Raw genomic sequence first — 11,484 nt, forward strand, 5'->3', positions numbered from 1 at the left:
CTTTGATGAGGAAAAGGGAATATAAAGTAAACTAACGCTTGCAGTTTTGCAGATGCATTGATCTTTTTGTGGAGGCAGGGGTTGCTCGAGGGAGGTTCAAAGACATTCCCTGACTGAATCACCTTGAGGAGTTTGCTTCAGGCGGTCTTGACAATATTGATTTGCAAATGAAAGCAACCCAGGGATGAGAGCTGGCATGAAAATATGTTTAAAAAAAAAAAACTTGAAAAAATAATGCGACTCTTAAGCACAGCTAAGGCCGTCACAGCAGGTCTCATTCATGATAAGTTTTTTAAAAGTGTTTTTTTAATTGCAGTTAACAGTATAAAAATATATATTGAAAGACATGGTTGGTTAAATTTGAATTAATAAATATTGGTAACGATAAACACAAGCCAGGTACTCCGGCTTCCTCCCACAGTCCAAAGACATCAAGAGGGGACGAGGCTGATTGATACTCTAAATTGACTGTAGGTGTGGCTGTGAGTGTGAATGGTTGTCTGTCTCTATGTGTTGGTCCTGTGATGGACTGGAGACCTGTCCAGGGTGAACCCCGCCTCTCACCTGAGGGCTGCTGGGATAGGCTCCACCCCCCCGTGACACTTAATGGGATAAGTGGACGAAAATGGATGGATGGATGGACGGATAAACACGTCATGTCAAGTTAAAGACCATTTCTAACTAACTTTTTGTCAACATGCCAACAGTAATAATAAGAATGTTTTACCCTAGTTAGCTGCTGGGATCTGCTGTTGGCTGTGGGTACTAAGCATGCATATGTTCATCTAAAATCCTTGAAGCAGATTTAAATGTTACTTCTTGTGGTTGTTACGTGTATACAGAGACTTTTTTTCTCCTTTGTATGGCAAAGTTCAAGTTCAGTACATTTTAGTTTATCATCTATTCAAGCAAATCGCACACGTAGCAGCACTTTGGCGTGCAAAAGAAGAGCAATTGTTTCAAATTTGGACAATTTACCTCTTGCATGGGGCTTGCTGATCAAAACTGAATTGATCCTTGATGAAACTGTCACACTCCTCACAGCATTTTTTTCATCTTTAGAGCCTCCTGATGCAAAACTAGAGGGTAATGACAGAGCGTGTACCTCTCCTCAAGTCAGAGAGAAGCCATTTTTTGGCTAAATTAAACTCACCCCCCCCCCCCCCCCAATTTTTTTTTTTTTAAAGGGTTCTTTCAATGCTACACTTCCATCAAGTTGAGATTCTGGTGGAGGGGTGTAGGCTGGCAATTCACTGAAAAACATAACTTGGTTTGAAACATAAAGGAAGTGTCTTGGGTTTGTTCCTTCGCTTTTTTTGCTCAGTATAATACCCCTGCAACGTCCCAGGAAACAGTACAGACAGTTTCACTTCCTCTCACGGTTTGGTTTTCGAACCTTTATTGAAGCTCACGACCTTTCCTACGTTGTTGAGGCCAAGACGTCACAGAGAAAACGAAGACGTAAAATTTTAAAAAAAGAAAAAGAGGCAAAACGTTGAAAACTGTAGGATTTCAACTCGAGAATGTGGCAGGAGAATTGATGATGTTAAAGTGTGTTGGAGGATATTCCAAGTGTTGGGAACGTCGATGGAAAAAGACGCTTTTCCAGTATGAGAGAAAGCTGAGGATATGTTTATAAGAACGGGTTCCCAAATGCTGTTCCAACAATTCTGGCTAATAAGAACAAAAAACAATGTTTGTCTGCAGGAGAAGGCCAACCCATCACATCATAAAGTACCTCTAAGTTGAATTTAGAAGTTAGAGAATTTTGAGACTCTTTCAAGAAATGATGCTAACCGCAAAAACACACCTGAACATGTTTGCAAACAGACGGATGGATTAGCCTCCTCCACATCACCCTGGTTGATAGTGATACAACTGAGTAACGGACTCTGGGACAGCCGAGCTGAAAACCAAACACATGCTAATGCGTGACCTGCCTCTCAAGTCTCACCTCCTGTGATGGAGAACCATAGTCCTCGAGTACAGCCAACCTGGTCCTTAATCCATCAATGGGAGGCCCTCGTCTCTCAACATTCAGACACATAACCACCCTGCCATCCTCCAGACAGAGAGCCCTCTCCTCCTCTGCCACCCCCACACACAGCGGCCCCTGCCCTGGATAAGACCGGTCCCCATCTCCTCCAGGCTGAAGGGCCCTTCAGACGTCTACTGAGAAAGAGCAGAGGGGTGGGAAAGAGAAGGAGAGGAGAAAACCAAAGGAGAGAAAAGAGCGGAGGGATGGGAGAAGCTGTTAAAAAATGACAGACGTGAAAAGAGAAGGATTTAAGGAGGAGGCAAAGGAGATGCATATTGCATTGGGCCCCAGAGGGTTATGGCTATAGTTCATGTTGCGTATTCTCTGTCATGCTAATCCCATCGTGTTTCTTTGTTGTGTCGGCTGGTGTCTGCTAGTGTCACATACTCTCATCCCTCCTCTCTTCCTTTGCTTTCTTCTCTTTATGTGCTCCCTTTTGGAGTGGACGATCAGAGAGAGTAATAGGAGGTAAACAGCGCTGTTGTCTAAAAGGATCACATTTGAATAACTAATACATTGTTAGCATTAGCATACATTAATTATTCAGCCCCGCAAAAGGTGCTTGTCATTTTCCAAATCAGCCTCAGTTGTGTGTTGTTGTTTTTTTTTAACACACTGTTTACAGAAGGAATGCTTCCAGGAATCAGGGCACATGAAAGAACCAAGGGGAGGAAAAAAAGGAAACAGTTAAAAGCATCTCAACTCGCTATCATCCACTCTGTAGACCCCAGGGCTCACACCCTTTCTTGTTTCACATTTTTACAACAATCAAAGAGGTGTGGACAGAGCTGAAAAGTCGGCAAGCTGTTTTCCAGTTTCCTCCTGATTACTTTATCGGTTTGAAATCTTGGATGGGATGAGAAATTGCGAGAGCGGGCTGAGCCAGAATTTCCTGGAGGTAGCGTATCTCTCAAGTCTCAGTTGGTGCGGATGGAAGAGAGGAGGGGGATCTCCTCCTGCATGTTTATCCACAGTAATCAGGAGTCTGTGAAGCAGGAGCAGAGGCTTGGCAGTGGGGGGACCCTGCCACATTAGAGAGGAACGAATAGCAACGTGCCAAGCCTGGCACACACACTTTAGACAGAGCATCCTTTCCGATTTGGTCAAAACTTTCAGAGAGAAAGAGAGAGAGAGAGAGAGAGAGAGAGAGAGAGATGTTGAGGCTGTTGATCTGGAGCAAACTAGACCAATGTTTCAGTTTTGTCATCTGTTTTTTTTTTTCATTTTTTTCCTTTCTTTCCACCCCTGAACTTTTGCAGCAAAGCAACAGGGAGGAACAAAAGAAGCCGTTCTGGATTGACAAAGAGGAGAATAGATGGTATGCGAACGACACGCCGCCATCTGCTCTGGAGAACGACCAAAATCTTGACACACTTCAACAATCCCACAATCCCCTGCTCCAGGAGCGTTCCAAGCGCCCCATTCATACTCTCTCCTCCGCTCCCAGAGTCTGTGTGATTTTCCCCTTTTCTCTCCTCCTCAATTAAGTCATTAATTCCTTTCTTTGCCCCCTTTTAATGACCGCAGAGGCACAAACAAGCCCTGGTAGCTTCCTATTGAGGCCCTGTGATTGGGCATAATTGCTGCAAGGGCCTAAGTATGGGGAAGCGGGAGCGAGGGAGGAGGGATGCATTGTTTTTTTTTTTGCTTGTGGTGAAGGGGAAGGCACAGAAGAAGATGCACATTAGGTGGGAGCCTTCCTCTCTTGACCTGTACCATATTAGAGTCAGTGAACATTCACTCCGTCATCCACAGAGGCGAGATGAAAAAGAACTGAGTGAAGCTGCAAGACTTCATAGAAGAAGGGGGGGGGGGGGCTACATATATTTCCATGTTAATAGTAGGTCTTTTGTCAACCTCCTAATTATTATGGCATGTCATGTCTGCATCATGCAAGTTTCTCGATTGCCATTTTCTTTCATGTGAACAATGATCAAATGGCTTCAGCGGACACTACAGGCCTCAAATAATTGCACACAGAAATACTTTTAGGGATTTTTATTTATTTATTTTGAGCATTAGCCACGCACATCTCTCTGCTTTTAACCACTGTCACTTTTTTTTTTTGTGATTTGAGAATTTAGAAAGATATTTAGGTAACATTGGAATAGCTAACAAAGCCTGACAGCTAACTACAGCAAAACTGCCCAAAAATACGTCCTTTTACAAAGTCTCAAGCCCATTATCTATTACGAGCCGTAACGTCTTCATCCAGCTTTATGCTCAGTAACCTAATAATGCTTTGATTTGAGTTCATTTCACATTGACACTTCAAGTTGTATGAATCAAGTTGGATGAGCTGATAGCACCCGGCGCTACTACAGGGGGATTATACATTTGTTTTCAACTCAAATCCAATATTTGTGGATAACTGAACATACAACTACAAAAAGAAGACGTGGATTACTTTGGAAGATGCACTTGAGAATTTGTACGTTTCCGGGCAGTTTTGCTGTAGTTAGCTGTCATTAGCCATTAGCTCAGACGAAGCTCGAAGAACCTCTCGAAGAGAAAAACAATCAGGATTGTTTATGACTGGCGCTGGCACTACATTCAGCTAACATGCTGTGGCTTCTCGCTAGAAATGTCCACCAAGGATGCCCTCCAAGCATGAGGCAGTCCAACATTCCATCCTAAAATCAGCTGTCTTGTTTGGCTGATTGTGCATTATGTGACCATCTGCAAAAGTGAGTGATGTTGAGGCTCGGTTAAGGGGTGGAGTAGCCGAGGGATGTGCGAGGAATTAGACAGTCTTTAATAACACATTTTGGGGATGAATGCATATTTGAAATACTCACAGATTGCTCCATTTATAGAAGTGGAGAAGTAGAAACAGAGAGAGAAACAGAGGGAGAGGGTTACAGATAGAGTAAATCTCCAGATTAGAGATTAGCCATAGTACCAGATTTAAAGGGGTGTCTGGTCAAGCGCCAGCCTGCTCAGGCATCTATCAGGCTTCTGCTAGCCAGTTCTGTCATCGCCGCTCTAAACAGCAGACCACTCAACCTTACTGGGGACGCCATGCTATCACGCATACGGCCTCTTTCTTTCTTTCTTTCTTTCTTTCTTTCTCTCTCTTCCTGTTGTCACTAGGCTCTAAGAGCAGGAGACAAAAACAAAACTGCCAGAATCCATTCAAAGAAGTTTGATGGAAAGCAAACCTGTCCAACCTTCCTGGCATCAACTCTGGCTTTTTTTTTTTTTTTTTTTTTTGGACATTTCACATGATTCCCTCCTTAAACTAAAACTCCAAAGCCCCCTCGCTAATGTCCAGATCAGAAGAGCAGTTAAGCACCAAGGCCGACAGCTCAGTTTCTAGTTCCGCCACGGGTGGAGGGGATGCAGAAAGGCGGGGTCGGTGTGTTTACGCCTTTTTTTTTTTTTTTTTTGCGATCAAGGGTGTTTGCGTGAGTGATGCCTCCCCTCTTGCTAATGATTATCTTTGATGTTTTTAGGCCCTTTAAGCAGTTCTTTCTTAAGCAGTTAATTCCTGTTTTTACATGGGTGTAAGTAATCTGCTGTAATCGGCACATGCACCCAAACACACTCACACATGTATGCACAGGAAAGCAGTGGCTCATATTACTATTACACACACTTGTTGTGTAAATCTCATTGAGGCTAAGCTGTAGGGCCCGGGGTGTACTGACAGGGTGGCTCCAAAGGTACAAGGTTAAATATGATCTGCGGCAACTTTTACCGTCTCAGTCATTTAACCCCGTTATATCTTTTTAATCGGGTTTTGAAACATGTTTAAACAGACATTTTGGGCATCTGTTTACTTCCTAAATCTCATGAGCACACAGGCTTATTGTCAACAGCTGGACACACTGGTCCACTGACTTCACGTATGTGACATTAAAGATTTGCCGCTGTGCACCCTTTCCAAAGCAAATTCAACTGCAAACTTGGGGAGTGCGACACTGAGAATATTTAATAATTCTCTTGAAATTATATGAAAATTCACCAGAGCCTTCAACAAAGACTGAGGAGCTATATTTTGCACAGCATTATTCCTCTCTAAGCTGCTTACTACCCAGTTGTGGTCTGATACAGAGACGAAATCTTGGAGAGGCGTGTCTCTGGACCCAGGAAGCGGTGGCCACTGATTGGAGAATAGAGCTCTTGGATGGAGGATGTGCTCTGGGGGTATCACACACACACACCCCAAAAGACGGTGGGACACAATGAGAAATCACAGCTCTTTCACTTTCAGTCCATCTGCCCGCCATGGAGCGTGCTCAGTGTGTGCCACTTGGCTTAATTCTGTCCCATCAGCCACCACAAAAGCCCCCCGATCCAATCACGGGGATCAGACCTGGGCCAAGACCATGAGACGGGGAGCCAAGGAACAGAACAGAATCAACAACCCATTCTCCCAAGATCTAACACACACACCCACACACACACACATACACGAGCCTTGTCTTGCATCACTCGTGGGGACCTGTCATTGATGAATAGATTCTTTAGCTCCTTACTGTCACCTAGACCAAAAATCATTAAAATCCTAAAACCTCAAACAGACATTAAAACATCACTATTTTGGACCTAAACAAGTATAGCGAGCTCCTGGCTCTTCAGACCTTAAAACTGGAGTAAAACAAGACCACACACACCGAAATTAGGGTTGAAGAGGAAAAGAATACGAAAGAGAGCATGATTGATGATTTGGAAAATGTGTTGAGAAAAGTGAGGAATATTTCCGCCATATCTTTCTGTCTGCCAAATTCCACGAGCTCTGCCTGAGAGATGGATGAAGAGATGACAAAAAGTCAAAAAAAAAGAGGAGGTAAAAGTTACCGTTTGTTCGACTGCCGCGTTCGCGCCACGTTTTTTTTAAGGGCCAGTAGATCAGAGTAGAAAGACGAGGGCAGAAAAATGCTTTCCTCAAATACCACACATTCTCTCTCTGTCGCTCTCTCTGTCACACACACACACACACACACACACACTAGCTGTTAATTGTGTGAGAGCAGGTCATCAGTAGCAGTGCATTAGAATAATGGAAATAGATGGCAGAGACCTACGGATGGCAACACAAGCCATCTTCCATATTTGCATGGCTGCATGCTCCGGGACAATTATGTCATTATCACAGACCTGTGTGTGTGTGTGTGTGTATGTGTGTGTGTGTGTGTGTGTGTGTGTGTGTGTGTGTGTGTGTGTGTGTGTGTGCATGCGCGTTGGGTGACAAGTGAAATAAATCTTATTCTCTTCCTTCTTGTTAAAACTCTTTATTTTCTTACTATTTCTTCTGAGACCTGCTCTACTCCTTTCCTACCGCACAGTTTCACATACTGTACCTGCAGGGTTTTTTTTTTTAGCTTTAGTTTAATTAAGTAGATTAACTCCTTTCCAATTACAACAAATTAAGTCTGTTTTTTCTGGTCGCGTTTGACATCACAAACATGCCGGGTAAACACACAATATCCTTAAAAGCAGCATGGAGGCCAGTGAGGGTTTTGGTGGTTATTGCTAAACGCTGACATGACATCATTGCTCAAGATGAAGGCCACAAATTACTGCATTTAGAGTTTTGTATTTACATCAATGCCATGCAGAGCTGGAGCCGATAAATGCTTGCATCTACTACAGGACCAGTCGTCCCAAGAGTGGATGTTAACAGGTTTTTTTTGGCCAGGGAAGTCGATGATTATCGGTACAACCTGATGATACCACCATGGCACCTTTGCACTGCAGTCAGTTACCATCAGCGGTTGAGGAGATATTATGGGACAAGACTGATGTGGCTCACTCCAGTTCCATCAGCTAGTTTCCACTCTCACTTCACAGTCTTTGCTTAGTGAGTGGAAGAATGAGATTTGATTCAAGTGTCTGACTTTGCCCTTTAGGGTGGGAGCTTAAACATTTGGAGGAAGGTATGAGTAGAGCTGTGTTCTCCTGTACGCCGCAATGACTCACTATCGCCTCCAAGGTACAAAGTGGAATTACAAGTCTGTCTCAAGACTTGAACTGCCATGTTAGTTGATTTTATGAACAGCATGAAGAGCGAATGCAGGATCAAGATGGAGTGGAGTATGAATGTGAAATGGATGTAAATGTTAACATTTTTGGACAGTTTTGCTACCGTTAGTCACCGTTAGCTTTAAGCTAAACATACATGGCTGGCTCTCTGCAATCTGATGTCACAAAGAAGAAACGCAGGAGGGAAGAAAAAAAACTTATTCATTGGCTCAAGGCAACAATTTTGTGAACAGCTAAATACACTTTTTGGGGTGAAGAATATCGCTTTAAACCAAGAAAGTTTCCTTTTGATGGAGCCAGGCTATATGCTCGCTCACCTGTTTTCAGCCTTTGCACTAAATTACCACCTGCTGGCTGTCACTTTGTTGCTATGAAAGAGGTTTTGCTATTTTCATTCATTTCCCAAAGAGTAGAAGTATTCCTTTAAAACTCAATTTCATAACAGGCCGTGAACTTAAGCTACATGCCAGGGAATTCCCATCTTACCCAAAAGTCCCCTCCACCCATCACCTCGGGACCCTGTCAGTCTATTTAGGGATCCAGACACAGCCTTCCTCCGGAAAGACATAGAAAAATAGTTTAAACCCATCGATGACAGCATCTTTCCTCCTTCCTATAGCTCCCCCACCATGCCTCAAACCAGTGAGAGGCAGGAACTCATCAGGGCCCCAAAGTCTTAAGAAAACATTGCAAAGAGCAGAGAGGGTTAACCTTCGACCCAGACAAGTGTCCACTGCGTCCGCTCTACAAGATGGACATTTCCCATATACATCCAGACAGGGAAGAGGAGGCCACCTGCTTGCACGCACCATCACTTCTATCACTGTGGATGAAGTGTGTGTGTGTGTGTGTGTGTGTGTGTGTGTGTCTCACTGTTACGTTCCTAGTTAGATTTCCTATTAAAATAATAAGCTATTGAAATCACCATCATCAAGGCACGTTTTTACTCTACTTTGGACCACCCTGAAACATAAATGTTTTGATGGTAGCAGTCAGATCACGTTGCCATCTGAATTAAAAAAAATTAGTATTGATATGACAAATCTGAGCAGTTATGACCATGGACAACAAGAGGCCATTAAAACCATCAGCGGAGTCTTCAGGCTGTTTAGGTAGCGTCAGAGATGTTGGACAACATGCATTTATCTCACTAGCAGCAGGCATTGTGGAGAAAAGGTGCGAGGTCTTTTATTTTTCTGTGAAACCTCTTAGCGTCCCATAATCAGGAGTGATAATGTGTCTCATTCTATGCTAATGTGTGTGTTTTACAGCAATCAGGCGACAGGTGATGATAGCACGCGCTGAGAGATGTTCCGCTGTGTCCGTGTGCGTTCGGTGTGTGCGAGCGCGCAAGTGTGGACGCAAGGCACCATTAGTGACTTCCCAGGTCCTCTTCAGGAATACAATGGGTGGCGAAATTGCTTTAATGGAAAAAGGCTAATGTGAGATGCGCACACACACACACACACACATACATGCACGCACACACGCATGAACACACCGCCTTAGCAAATGACTCAAGCCGGTGAGAGGTAGAAAAGGGAGGATATGATCACTTACACTTGAAAAAATAGAGATGGAGGAGAGAGAATAGACGGTGAGGAGCGAGTTGGTGCTGCTCTTCTTCCACTTACTTCCTCCCACTAGAGTCAGTAGTTTTCCACAACAAAGGCATAGATTTTCAAATTCAGGTGCAGTGGATGAGTTCTTATCGTCTGCCTTCCTTAAACATGCCTGGGGGGGGTAATTCGAGATGAGAATCAGGGAGAGAAACAGCAGAGAGATGAGCAAAGTGAGTTCGATGTAATAGAGCTTTTCTCCGTCATTACTGAGACTCTGTGGTCACATGTTCAGGTTCCTTATTTTCAAATGTAGAAATATTTAGTGTTGTAAAAGGAGAATGATCAAAATGTTATTTCTCACAACCACATTTAAAAGAGAAATGAACGGAAAAATTTAAGGGGAATGGTAAAAATTGTGGTGATGTTCTGATGATTGTTTTGGTTTTTTTTTTTTTCCCTCAATCTTTTGTGATTTTAAGACGACTCACAGAGGTTTAACAGCAATGGCCCTAGAAGCAAGCCGCAAATTAGCACCCCCCCCCCCCAAAAAAAAAGGCCTTTCAAGGAATCTACTGGGTCATTATATCAAAGCCAGAATACGGGCAAACTCCAAATACTTGAGGCAACTAGCTTGACTTCCCCATTGTTGCTGTTAGCAAAATGAACACAACTGTTGAGAACTGATGTGAAATCGTTCTATCTTGAGTTGCCTACTGTCTTTATTTGGCTGTTTATTTTACTAAATATGGATTCTATGGGCCATCTCAATGCAACTACCGTAAAGATCAAAACACAGGTGCACTCAAATTTATGTGTGGGCAGCTATGACGTGTAAATGGGCACAACAATTAGCTTGACCACCTGATTTGTTCTGGGCACTATTCACAAACCCTATCAGCTGTCCCATGATCCCTTTTATCACCTCTGTGGTTAGGTCAAAGCAGCTAATAAAAGTCAAGTTTATGTTTGATGGTTTAACAATGAATGGCTCAGGATCAGCTGCGAGCAGCAGCTGGCCCGCTCCGACTAAGGGGAGCCGGCACTAGCGCGTGACAAAGTAACCAAAAATGGTGACAGAAATTACATCAACCTTGCACAAACCTTTAAGAAACAAACGACTCGTAAAATGCCGGAATGCTAAGCGTCCTTTTTGACTCTTAACCTTTTATTTCTGCTGCTTACCCTGGAAAAATAGACTATTTGCATCAGTTGAAAAGGTTTAATTTGAGATCATTTAAGCACAGGTGGGTCAGTTTGCCAAGGGTTCAGATCTGAAAGGACCGCGAGGCAAAAGCATGATGGCCTCCACCTACAGAATGTACAATCACCCGAAGACCCTGATGTACATTAGCATAGCATGAACAAACAACTCACGTTCTCTTTTCTTTGAAAGGCAGGTCTGCGCGCGTGCGCGCGCGCACACACACACACACACACACACACACACTGCTCCTGTTCGAGAAGACAAGGCACGTCCCTCTTTTGCTTCTAAATGGTCTCATCTGTGCCCTGCTAAAGGCTGGCAAGGCCTGCAGCATCTGTTTGACTGCAGGCCATGCCATAAGGTGCCAGGACTCCAAGGATCCTCGGAACTCCCTCAAGAACACTGCTCTACACCCCGCTAACCCCATCCCTCACCCCTCACCCTCAGACGCTGCTCCCCCGATCAGAAACCATCACCATGTCCAGCTAACTCTCTGGCCTCTCCTGCTCCTCTCCTCACACATCAAACATCCCCTCCCACCTGGTTCCCACCTTCCCTTATCTCGTGCATCCCTTTACTCCCTCTGTACCTCTGTCTCATTTCTATATGATGCCCCCCCCCCCCCCCACTTTCCACCCCAACCTCCCCAGGATGTGTGAGATGTCATCTACCTCCCTAATCTGCTGTCACCC

The sequence above is a fragment of the Aulostomus chinensis genome, chromosome 20 (assembly GCF_037954235.1).
Source record: "Aulostomus chinensis isolate RoL2024-O1b breed Wild chromosome 20, RoL_Achi_v1.0, whole genome shotgun sequence".
In the NCBI taxonomy this organism is placed as follows: domain Eukaryota; kingdom Metazoa; phylum Chordata; class Actinopteri; order Syngnathiformes; family Aulostomidae; genus Aulostomus; species Aulostomus chinensis.